The sequence below is a fragment of the Rhopalosiphum padi genome, chromosome 1, assembly GCF_020882245.1.
Source record: "Rhopalosiphum padi isolate XX-2018 chromosome 1, ASM2088224v1, whole genome shotgun sequence".
Lineage (NCBI taxonomy): Eukaryota > Metazoa > Arthropoda > Insecta > Hemiptera > Aphididae > Rhopalosiphum > Rhopalosiphum padi.
This window is the reverse complement of record NC_083597.1, coordinates 38287559-38300400: the sequence shown is the minus strand read 5'-3', so window position 1 is coordinate 38300400 and position 12842 is coordinate 38287559. Positions and strand designations below refer to the sequence as shown.

The following is a 12842-nucleotide window of genomic DNA, read 5'->3' as shown; positions in this document are numbered from 1 at the left end:
AATTTAAATAATAAAGTGGCTGCATGCGGAAGAGAAATCGTAAGAATGTGAAAACTAAAAATAAAAAATGAATAAAGCCATTCGATTCGACAAAATATGTAAACAATCTTACAATATTTATTGTGTTATGTTATTATAAAATCGCTGAGAAAGTTCGAAGTTATCATCATAAATTAGACTTAAAATTGCCCACACAAAATATATATCACATATTTTTTCAATTCCCAAAGATTTGAACTAATTACGGGGTCCACGTCGACATCAACAATATTTTCACTAAACGCCGAATATACGCCCAGGACAAAGAGATTGGTTGATTTTGCAAACATTGAACTAGGACCCCAACACAACTTTCATCTCAATCAACCGCCGCTAATCTACTCAATAATATATAACTCTCTCTCTAATGTATTATTGAGTATTTAAGTAGTATCTTTTAATATAATTGTTGCTTCGTAGTTATCTCTTAGATATTGTACATGTGTAATTATTAAACCCTATCCATATCACCTAATGACCACTGTTTCTGTGGGCTAAAAAATATCTAAATTTCAGAAATTTTGATAGAAGTATTACGTTTGAATTATTATAAAAAATCAATTTCAATGATAAGAATAATATTTCAAGTTCAGTAGTTTATTGATCTGCATATTATTATACTGCATTGTTTATTTAATATTCGATTATGTATTACCCGATTTTTTCAGCTTGTCTTTTTGACTTGACAACTTATATTTCACCGCTAATAAAAATACGATTTCGTTTTTACAGCCCATTAAGTATTAAAATGACAAGTCATAAAACAGTAGGTATCAACTTTAATAGATGCCTACTTTGATTTATAAAATCTCCTGTACAAAATACAAATGGAATATCTGCATACGTAAGTAGAAGTGAAATAATAAATTCATCAACTCGTAATCCGTAAAAACCATGCTAGGTAACCATGTTCGTCTATCCGTATACTTTTAGTAATAAAGTATTACTTACCAGGTGCGGTTATACATTTGACACGCGAAGAGTCTGGTAGTGAGTGTATATTATATAATATATAGGTATTATCGTTAACGTTTACAGTTTTACACATCCCGTAAATGTTGTGTTAATGTAAATTTATTTGTTTTTCATGATACTGCCCGTAAATTAATGCAATGCACCTATACCTAAATGGCTATTTACGTCCACCGTCGTAAAATTGTGTGGGGCGTAGTCGTTATTTGTTTTATTACTAAAATAATATCGCAATTCGATTTGATTGATTATGGACGATTATATATTATAAAACTGATATGAAAATAAATAATTCCGTCTCAATTTGTAAGTAATAATATTATACATTGTAAAACCGTCGCTCTGGTACACCGCAGACGTCTTAAACGCGTTTTCGAAACGGTTAATGTTAATGTGTGTGCGTATCTATTTGTGTTGGAGTCTCCAGATGCTATAATAATGTATATTTCTATTGTGTGTTTAGATGCAGTACACATGTCACCGCGAAACACTTGAAAAAATATATTTCAACTTGCGATTCAGCCAGAGCTTATCGAAGTGACATTGTTTCAGTGTCCTATTTAAAAAAAAAATATATATGCATAAACAGACGCGGATTGCGAGTGCAGGCGGAAACTAAGTGCAAACATCGACAAATCAACTATTGGATAAGAACAACAATATCACCGGGGTAGAGTGCGATGGACTTTTATTTAAACGACAAATCGCTAGTTGTCGAAAGAAAAATGTAAGTTGAAATTGTCAGTGTCCACTGATGGCCGATTCTGAAAACGTACAGAACGGTCGGGTACCTGTAAAAAAATTGTATTATTATGTATGTGTATGTGTAATATTTGTACATGGTATATATACATAGGTGATCGTCTGAAACCGCCGCGCCGCCGTGGTCGTCGCCATTGGCCAACGAAACGTTTTCGGCTTTTTGTATCGCGTCCAAAAAAGCGTGCAATGTTTTCACGGAGAGACGATGGGTTTTCGACGATTTTTGGCAACGACCTCTCGGCCTGCGGTCGTTTGGAAATATCACGACGACACGCACTATATAAAACAATAATAATAATAACGTAATTTCGTCCACGAGGCGGCGATGAGTCATCGCAACAGCAGCAGCTAAAATATACGCCGCAGTCTCGTCGCCGCCGCCGTAGTTTGCCAGAAATTTGATTTCATATTATGCACATTCATAAAGTATGTATACGTATATAATGCATACGTGTGTGCACGTAAAAATGAAGCACACGGCGACCGCTGACTCGACGACGTCTCGCGTCCCTGTTGCCTCGACAACTTGACTATAAATTATTATTATTATGTTCATCCACTCCGCAACTGCAGCGTAAATGTGGTCCGATAACGAAATTCACGACGAAAAACTTAAACTAGAATTCCTGTCCACCAACAACAATACGCATACCTTAATAACATTCACTATATATTATACTATGCCATGTACTACCGTAAATTTATTCGAATTCTGATTTTTGGAGTAATGTGTTCGAAAACGTTTTCGAACTTTGAAATTTTACTGCATATTTTCAGATAGATCGTCACGCGTCAGACAATAGCGCAATACGCGTACGACTTTTATTTTTGAAACGAGTGAACCTCATTTTTATGCTCAAGAGTTTTTTGGATCGAAAATCGAACCAGCAGTTTCTGAGGTTTTTTTTTTTGTAATTTACACTGAGATTTATCTAGACAATATAATTAGTCTTTTGATTGTTTAATGTGATACGACATACGCATATAAATAAATAATATATTAGAAAAATAATTAGAAAAAAACACGAATGAATATTACCGACTTTTGATTATTACCACATATTATATTTCATGTTATATTTGATATAATAAGTTATATAACAAGGTTCAGTTTGTTATTTTCAAAATGACAGTAGTTTTTAACTTTAATTTATTCAAATATATTTAATATTAAATGTATTAAATACCAAAGTAAAATTACGATAATAACTAGTTAATTGTGGCCAGAAAATTTGTTTCCTTTTATTTTTCATTAGAAACTAGATAATGGTCGCAAATATACTTTATTTTTGATATCATATTAAATATGTATGTGTCTGAACGAAAAAATACAAATTGGTGGTTGTGGTGGGTATACATACTATACATTACTGTTGTGTGTTGTGTAAAATGCAAAAGAAAAAAATACGCATATTATTATATGACTAGGGCAGAGGATTTGTAGCTCTAAAAAGTCGCCAAATATGAAATTAATATTTAATTTATTAAAAACGAGAAAAAAATTGTTTAATTGCGAAAATAAAGATACTAGAACTATTTTGATTTTGAATTTAAAAATGAATAATTTATTAAAATAAATTGCAACAAACCGTTTACTGTTTTCAATCAGTTAGAAGTTTACCGAACACTGAATGTAAAATGTAAATATATTGAAATATCAGTAATGGCCGCTTATAGGTAGTAAAATAAGATTTTTTGCCATGAATGATTCCTTATAATATTATATAAATGAAATGAAAATGTCAGTAGAAAAAATATTGATAAAATATATATCAAAAAGTAAAAAAATAGAATAAATATGCCTTGCGATTAAAAAAGAAAAAACTTAAAAACATACAATTATATACAAAAAAATTACAATATTAGTTTTGTTTTAGCATAAAACGTATTTATTTCTTTATTCTGCAAGTTTTGTAATAGTAGAAACAAATATGTGAACGCTACACGATGGCCTATGCTCCATATATTTTGGTATTATTTAATCTCTAAGATTATTTCAATATAATCTCTTGTTATAGTGAAACAAACTGGTTTGAGGATTTTGAAGGTTTTCTTTCAGCAGGATTAACCACCCCGTGGGTTTAGGACCATTTATGCATTTCACCCGAGAAACGTTCAACGTAATTTCAACTATAATTTAGTCATTGAGGTTTATTGATAAAACAGCATGCAGCTAATCCGATAATGTTATTTTCTTTTCGATTTATTATGTGAGCTTGTGCTACGCATGAATGCTGCAAAATTGCCTACACGATTCGCCGTGTTAATACGGCCTCCCGTTAAGGTAATTTAATTATGTATTCACTAAATATCCAATGTCCTTCGTTTAGCCATACCCTTATAATAATATATTATAATTAAAAGATTAAAAAAGAAATATTTGATTTATCACAATCGTAATGTCTAAAGTCGTAAATATATTTTGAATATTAAATACTTTATGATTATTTTAGAAACTTTTTGAATATTATGAGTTATTAACAAAAAAACGCGTTATAAATACTACCTTAGAAAGTATAAAACGCATGACACTACCGAATGTTATCTAAAAAATATTATAAGTAATTACTTACAATTATAGACTATATAGTATAGTGTATAGTTCTAATTTCCATTAAATTCAAAATAAAAATTATACCATTAAATATTCTACATCCCGTGAATACGTTTTGTATAAAGAAAACAACGCATTAGAGCAAAAGCAAAAAAAAAAAAATCAAATTCATCAAGTTCCTTGCCCTAAACGCCTGATTCGTGAAATATTAAAGCAAGAATATTCGTTCACTGTTAAATAATATATTTGGCCGTAAACATTGAAATAATGAACATAAACGCTCGGATTTTAGAATTAATTTTAATCGACATAACGTTTCTGCTATCTTTTTTTTATTTATTAAGAATCACCCAAACTTCTATAAAGTAAATAAGCGGAATATAAAAAATTATTAACTCACGTTGATTTTAATCGTCGGCAGCCTAAAATTGTTCGTTATCCTAACGCACTGGCTGCTAAAACCGTATAACCATTTGCCATTTGGGTATTTGAATACGCAGTGGTGGCCATTGTATAGTGCAGAGATTATTAAAAACATTACGATTACACTCGATTTACACAAATTAAAAGTGTATTTGTTTGAAAGTTGCGCATATAAATACAATACAAATATAACGATGAGAGGGGGAAAAATAAATCAAATAAATTTTACAATAGTAACACAAAGGTTCCAGCACATCAAGTCCAAATTATTTACGAAACAGCATATACGTAATAGTTAAAAGCATAATATATTAATACAGTCGTAGGTAAATATTGCAAACAGTTTATTAAAAAACTGAACAAACCAAAGAAGGGTCTACTACTGCACAGTTATTATTGTGGAACTGCTATTGCAGTGCGGTCCTAAACACACGATAAATAATATATGATATTTGATTATTTGAATACCTGTTGACGTCCGTTTTTGTAGAGACTGGAAGTTTGTTTATTTTTTCACAGCGTGTAGTCTGTAAACACACGATCGAAAAACCTATAAACATTATTAAAATTATAGCATCAATATATATATATATATATATATATCTACATATATTACTTAAAAAAAAAATGATTTGTTTACGACGTACAGTTTTTCGATTGTCGTCCGTCGAAGATTTTTATGAAACATCAGATTCTGCGCACGTATCATTCTATTCACGTAAACCATGAGCATTTAAAAATGTAATTTTTTTTTTTTTTTTTTTTACTTTTCCGAGTAGATACATAATCAAACCTGAAACGAGTAATATTAATGTGATTCTATTTATTTATTTTAAATTTGAAAAGGCAGAATGGCGTTTAGTTTATTAGTTTTACAACGATTCGTTTTTTCTTCGTTTTTAGTCAGTCATGTACGTGACAGCTTTTTCTGTCATACGCTCTAAAAGTTTTATTAGTAATCACTTAAAATACTTCACCTACAGAATACCGGGTACGCCACTCAATTCTCGGTAAACGTCTTTTCAAACGTTTCATATTTATTTGTTAAACGAAAACGTGTTCAATATAAACTTTGAAAAAAATATCATAATCAATATTTAATAAACGACGTCACAATAATAAATTATAATTTCTGAAAATTTTGATTTTTTTTTTTTTGTGCCACTTGTTAATAAATATTGTAATTGTTTACAGTTACAGCTAACTAAATAAATAAAAATGAAAATTAGCTATTTAAAAATGAAAACTTATAGCGTTTTAATAAAAACGGCGAGTGGTTGAAAATATTATATTTATCAAAAATTAATCATATTGAATAATATAACACACAATAGTTTTGGTCCACTTGAAAAAAAATACCGTCTATTTTTATTAATTTTATTGGTAGGTATAGAAAGCCGAACAGACATTATTTAATTCATAAACGTCTACTATAACAATGTTTTTATTACAGTGAAACTTCCATATAACGAAGTCGAATAAGAAACAAAAAAAAAATCGTAATATGGAGGAATTTTCAGATAGAATTATGTATTTTTTCAACTTTTTTTTAAATTGAATTTGTATATACTTCTATGTTGAATGTTTTATGTAAAAACAAAATCAAATATCATAATACAGTTTAATTTAATTTTTAGTAAAATAATCAGTAAGTTTTGTTTATTCGTTGTTTTTGTAAATTGTAAATTTTTCGTAAAAAGTTTATATATCATGATTAATTTTCTTTTTTTAAACACCTTTATCGACTTCGTTAAAAATTTAAAATTTATTGGCGATAGATAAAATTTATGTTTCGACATTTTTTTTTTATACGGACGAAGAAAAAACGAGAGAAAATTCGTATGTATACCCATTCGCATCAATATTGGAACTGAGGTCTGAAGTACTACCTACAACTGCAGTAAAATTAATCAGTTGTCCTACCTTTTGTGTCTTATCTTTATCGGATATACCTATTCTTCATGTACAATTTTAGAACAATGCTTATAATTTGATAGTGACAACATTAATAAAAACCGGTTTTTATCGAATTATTATTTCGTTATATAGAAAAATCAGATTAGTTATTTGGAGATAAATTTATCTATAATTAACAATGAAGGTCACCAGTTCTTAAAAATATTTAGAAAATTTCGTAAAATAGAATTTCTTTATATGGAAGTTTCACTGTATTTATAATTTTATTTTCCTGGTGTCGTAGAAAGTATATTTCGAAATCAATGTCCAGTTATACAACCTGAAGAATGTTTTCCAATTTCAAATAAATCGAAAATTATCAAAATCCGACTATTCTACGAAGCGTGATCGTTTTTTCTGTTAAGTAATTTTTAATCATTGAAATGTTTCGGTTTTATTTTCCGGTACGACTTATTGTGTACGTCCACCGCGCCACGTAACGAGAAATAATTGCACGCAGCTTTACGCCTAAATAAATAACCGGCTCCGACACCGTTAAGATAAAACTATTTTTGTTATTTCTTTTATTAGTGTTGTGTAATCTAAGACAGATTATTTTAATTTAAAAGGCATTTCATAACCCGCAAGTTTTTCTTTTTAAAAAGCACCCAGTACGACCGTGTTAAACAATTCGAGTAATTTATTATTCTTTAATTAATTATAATTTGAAATTCCTTTAAAAAAAAACATGCGTAAGACGTCATTGTTGTTTTTATTAAAATCATTGCATTACCGTGATTACATCTTTTACAACACGGATGAAACACGTGATTCGTATATGAAAAACTATTACATTTTGTATGTAATTCATACTTAAAACTATAACCATCATAGCTAATTTAACAGTAGACGATCCCTCAATAGTATTAATACAATAATATATATTTAAAATAATAAAATATTTGATTTTTTTTTTAATATGCGCATAATCTAAAATATAGTCTTCAATTTGCAAAAGTGCATGTGACAAATTGTAGAAATTCATGTCAAACAAGCCGATCACGACCAGTGTAGCAGTGTATTTTGACAAATATAATCCGATTTTTAAAATCGGTTTCATCAGCTTTTATTGTGAAAATTATTTCATTAATTTGCTCTTATTATGACGAATACAATAATAGTAATAATACTATATGTTATTCGAATTATTCGGTATGTACGAGTAATTTGAATGCTAATTCAAATCCTTAAAAATGACGCCCACGAAGGTATAGAAATTCACGGTGCATCACACACCCGATTTAGTCGGTGTCATAAATATTTATAAAAATACGCACCTGAATACTATTTATTATTATTTTTAATGTTGCGCCACTAAACTAAAACTAGGGAACATTTAGTCAAATCTGCCCCATCATCGACCGCAGGCGCACTTCTATCGTTCGACTTTGTTTCGCTTGCGTGCCAATACGATATTAAAAATAGTCCGTCAACGTCATAGGTACTTCTTCTTTCGTGTCACCCGATGCTATATTGTAGTCGTCCGACAAGCAACGACTCCCGCACCATGTCATTCACGAAAAGTACAAAACCTGAATCATTAGATTTTAATAAATATTTTTAAATGTTATACAATCATTGTATTGTGTACGGTCGGTTGTCGAATAAACACTCTTCGAGATGTGTTCTACCGGCAAAATGGACCCACGACAGTGGTGTAGCTAAGTGGCCTATTTAAGACGCCGCGTGATCGTAATTATTGCAAAATGTTATTGCTATAGGACTTGGTCTAGAATCACTAACTTCTAGACGTTTATATAACGATGCGGCTTTTATTGACAGGGTAATTTCTGGGCTATTTAATCGCCACGATTGCTTAGGAAAAGTTAATTTTAGATTACCGGCTTTGTATTATAGAAACAACACTCCCTTTCTGGTTCCTCGGTATTCTATAAACTTAATTTGAAAATATTCCGGAGTACCGACTTTTGAAACGTTGTATATATGGTATATCAAATTTCGATTTTTGAAAAAACATTATCGCTATGGATATTTCTTAAACTACCTATTGTATTTATTACTGTAGATTTTATTTTATGTATATTAATCAATTTAAGATTGCATGAAATTTACTGTTCTCATTACCCCTTTGTGGTATTGAATTTAAATAAATAAATAAAATATTATTCTATACCTAACGGTTTTCATCTCGCGTGACCATTATGGTGAGTATGGCGTCGGCGACGGTAGCAATACATTTATCAAATACGATTTTATCCTCAGACCTGCACGGTATCATCCGTTACGTTATATTATGGCGTTTTGGTATTATATTAACTTGCCGACTGGAAGTTTGCTCTACTCTTTCTGTGAAGTATATCATAGCATAGTCGAGTGTCGGCATTTTAATGTTACATTTTCTCTTTTACTTCTTATTTAATTATCGCTCATTAGGCGGTGGTTTTGAAAAGGTGCCTGCCAAACGCAACTACGAGTATAATAATAATATTATTATTATCAAACAGCAGCACTCTGCACTGCATAATCACGTATAATTTACTCGGAACACGAGTAAAAATTTCACATTAAAAAAAAAGCCTTTTATGAATAAATCTTACTGCGCCGCGTCTACGATGGCGATTAAAACGAAAAAAATTATCGTTTTTCCGCGTACCTATGTACACAATAACGTATAATATAATACGCGCACAGCCGTTAATGACGCAAAAAAAAAAAGTAATAATAACAATAAAACCACCGTCGTAATTTCACGCACTGTTCGAAATTAATATTAAATTATTTTATGTGGGTAGGCTGGTGCGCTATAGAGGCAAACCTTAATCTCGACAGTAGACTCGTTTCAATAAACGCGACTCGATTTCGTTTGGCGTAAATTTTCGTCTTTGCATTGTCGGCGAGTTATTTATATTATAATATATATACAAGTACAGCGGTACGACGAAATTTTGTTCTGCAATCTCACTGTACTATAATATTATACGTACATTACATAATCATTTTAAAATCTACTTTGGTTTTCTAAGAAATTAAAATGTCCGTTTTACATTAATTAAGTCGGAAGAAAGGACTCGGCGACGAAAACTTTTGTAAAGCGTCTCGCCCATTAAAACCCGTAAAACCATGTCGTAGTGTTGTAAACGCGCATATACACTGCGTATTATATATGTGCAATGAAAACGATGTCGATTAACTTTGAAACGCCAATTTCAGTGCGAGTAAGTACCTCGCGCGCGCACACACACACACACACACACTATATATACATATACTTTATGCATATTATCTCACCGATGAAAGTTTTAATTAGAATTTGCCAAATCAACAACTATTCATATATACACATATACAGTATTATATATACATTGCTGTATAGTAATATATATATATATGTATTCTGTTGTAGATCGTTTCTGATAGGCTTAAAATGAACTTGTACGTTTTAAAATTAATTACTACACTTGGCGCATTTTAGATTCTGAGCGAAACGATAGATGTATTGATTTTACAATAATGTTTGTGTGTTTTTTATGTGTTTTTCGAGACACTTTTCAAAGAAGAAAAAACGCTTTGATTTTAAACTTAACCATATTTTCTGGGACAGAAATGTGAAGCTAATCGGTACTCGTTGGTGATGGGTGAAAAGAAAATAGATTCCATAAATATTTTTTTTAATAATTGAAAAATATCTATATTGTCCTCACATATTATATTTATATAGCACGTTCGTATCGTATTAATTTAATACGTACGTCATTTATTACGCCGTCAAACTTATAATATTTATATAAAATATATACAAGGCTCATATCACGAATTCAATAAGATGTTTCGTCTATGTGAGTGTATTAATTTAATTAAAACTCACACTATGCGCGTTATACGTGTGCGCAAAATACGAATATATGATTTAGCTACATTACCTGGGTGTCTACTATTGATTTATGAATTAGGTCAAAAATTCCAAGTCCCGCCGTTGCACGACCGCATTTCTTTGTCGAGCTTTTGAATGATCTCAATTTTCTATTACTTTATACATATTATATACATATTATTCATACATAATATTACAATAACGAGACACATTCGTTAGAACTTACGAAAGTAATAAATCATTAGCCTCTTGTATTTTATCCGTGTGTATTACAATTTTTAAGAATGTAGAAACTACATAACAATATGTAAACGTGTTTAACGAATCGACGCGGTGGTGCTGACGTCAAGTTGATATTTTGTCCTAAAGTATCTGTACGGTAATAAAAACCAGATATTTATTAAAAAAAGAAAAAAACAACAACTACAAAAATAAAAATAATTAAGTCATTCGGTAACTATTTTAAATTAACGTTCTCGACGCACGGCGTACAGCACGTGATGCCCGTGTCGCATGTTATTATGTTACATAACTACTTATAAAAGCGCATATTATATAATATATGAGTACGATATTATTGTCGCACGTTGTCGTCCACGTGCGGTATTTCCTAATATAAAATACATACGGTTCGTCACAGTCGGTCCCATATATATATATATTTATTATATAATTCCACCGACATTAATAATTTATTATACAGAATTATTCCACCAACGACTTCCGTTCGACCTTATATATTTTATGATATAGGTGTAGGTAACCAACCTATATATAACTGTCGTGGCTGGCTACGCGTACTTATATTTAAGATTTGTTGAGAAAACTTATATATGTATACACACACACTCACATATATATATATATATATTTGATAACGGTATATGGTATATATAAAATGGCACAGATCTCAACGCGGTCTCCTATTATATGCCAGCCACGATTTCCGGTCTCGGTTGTCGTACTTGCACTGCACGACGTCGATAATGATAATAATAATAATAATAATAATGTTTTTAATAGCAGAGAACGTACTAATATTTCATACGGGAATTTAATACGTATAGGCTATCCCAGTACACTTCTCGACTACAAACGACTATAAGTATAGACGACGGTATTTGAGGAAAAAAACCCTTACCAGTTACCAAGATACAAAATCCCAAATAAATCAATTTTTATACTTGTCTACTGAACGATAATTATTAATAACGGCAATAAAAATAAAATATGAGGTATGACGTATGAAAAAGGTTAAATTCATAAAGGCAGGTATGTATAACGGCACTATTACTACATTATAAGTAAGTGGTTATTACATACTAACTACTTACATTTTAAAAAATAATTTATATTCATTAGTTACAATCCAAAAGAAATTTTATTTTATTTTATCATTGCAGCTACATTTTTTTTCACAATTGTCCGTTTCGGTGCGGTCTCTCGGAGGACGACGATAGTAATTTATCGCAGTTGTAATCGATCGCCGTATGGGAAATTCACCTTGTCCCGATCCAGGTATCAGGAATGAATACCAGTTTTCTCTATCCCAATCATAGTTATTCACGTTATTATTATCATCGTCGTGTTCGACTGAGATGAGAACCTCGACGATATTTAGATGTGAATGTTATAAAAAAGTCTTACCTCTATTATTTGTCTTTAAATTGCTGATAATGGTGGAAAATTGTATAAATTGTAGTCTTGGAGTGGAAACTCAGCTTTATTCACCACAGAATGCTGAACAAGTGACGACATATCTACACAGCTGATGTTTAATCCAGTCATAACGTAGTAATAACACGAAAGAAAATTATATTTAATAGTCTGGGCACGTGTAGATAACTGATGGAAATTTTCATTCCGATTTTATAAAACGTCAGCAAAAGGTGTATTTCATTGCCTGTACCACGACCGGGCTGTACAGTGTACAGTCAATGTGAAGTCCATAAATGTTCTCGTATAGGTATATGGCCACTAAATATTATTATATTTATGAACATACTAAATAACTAAATAGTAGTGACCCGAGTCCGTTATTGCAAGCATGAGTTCTTACGATGAGTAATAACAGTGGCGAGCCCAACAACATATTTAGGTAGGTATGTTTTGATCTGTAGTCTGTTCTACATGCGTACAATGGCCTATCACATGAGAAATTAAATTTTGGATTTTTTATTTTGGGTGTTATACTTTTTATAATATGGTTTATTTTATATACTTTATTGTTTAAACATTATTAAAAATTACTTGAAGTACTTAAAAAAAAAAAATCATAAACATAAGATTCAGTGTTTATTATGT

The 12842-nt window shown here is 30.6% G+C and overlaps 1 long non-coding RNA gene across 1 annotated transcript; it reads right to left on the bottom strand.

The window, feature by feature from the left end:
- Positions 1-1600: 1600 nt before the first annotated feature.
- LOC132917060 (uncharacterized) lies at positions 1601-5509 on the bottom strand. Its single transcript, XR_009660240.1, has 4 exons — positions 5398-5509; positions 5219-5300; positions 1864-2049; positions 1601-1802 (listed from the first exon to the last, which is right to left on the bottom strand). It is a non-coding gene; the product is annotated as an uncharacterized LOC132917060 (long non-coding RNA).
- Between the last annotated feature and the right edge of the window lie 7333 nt (positions 5510-12842).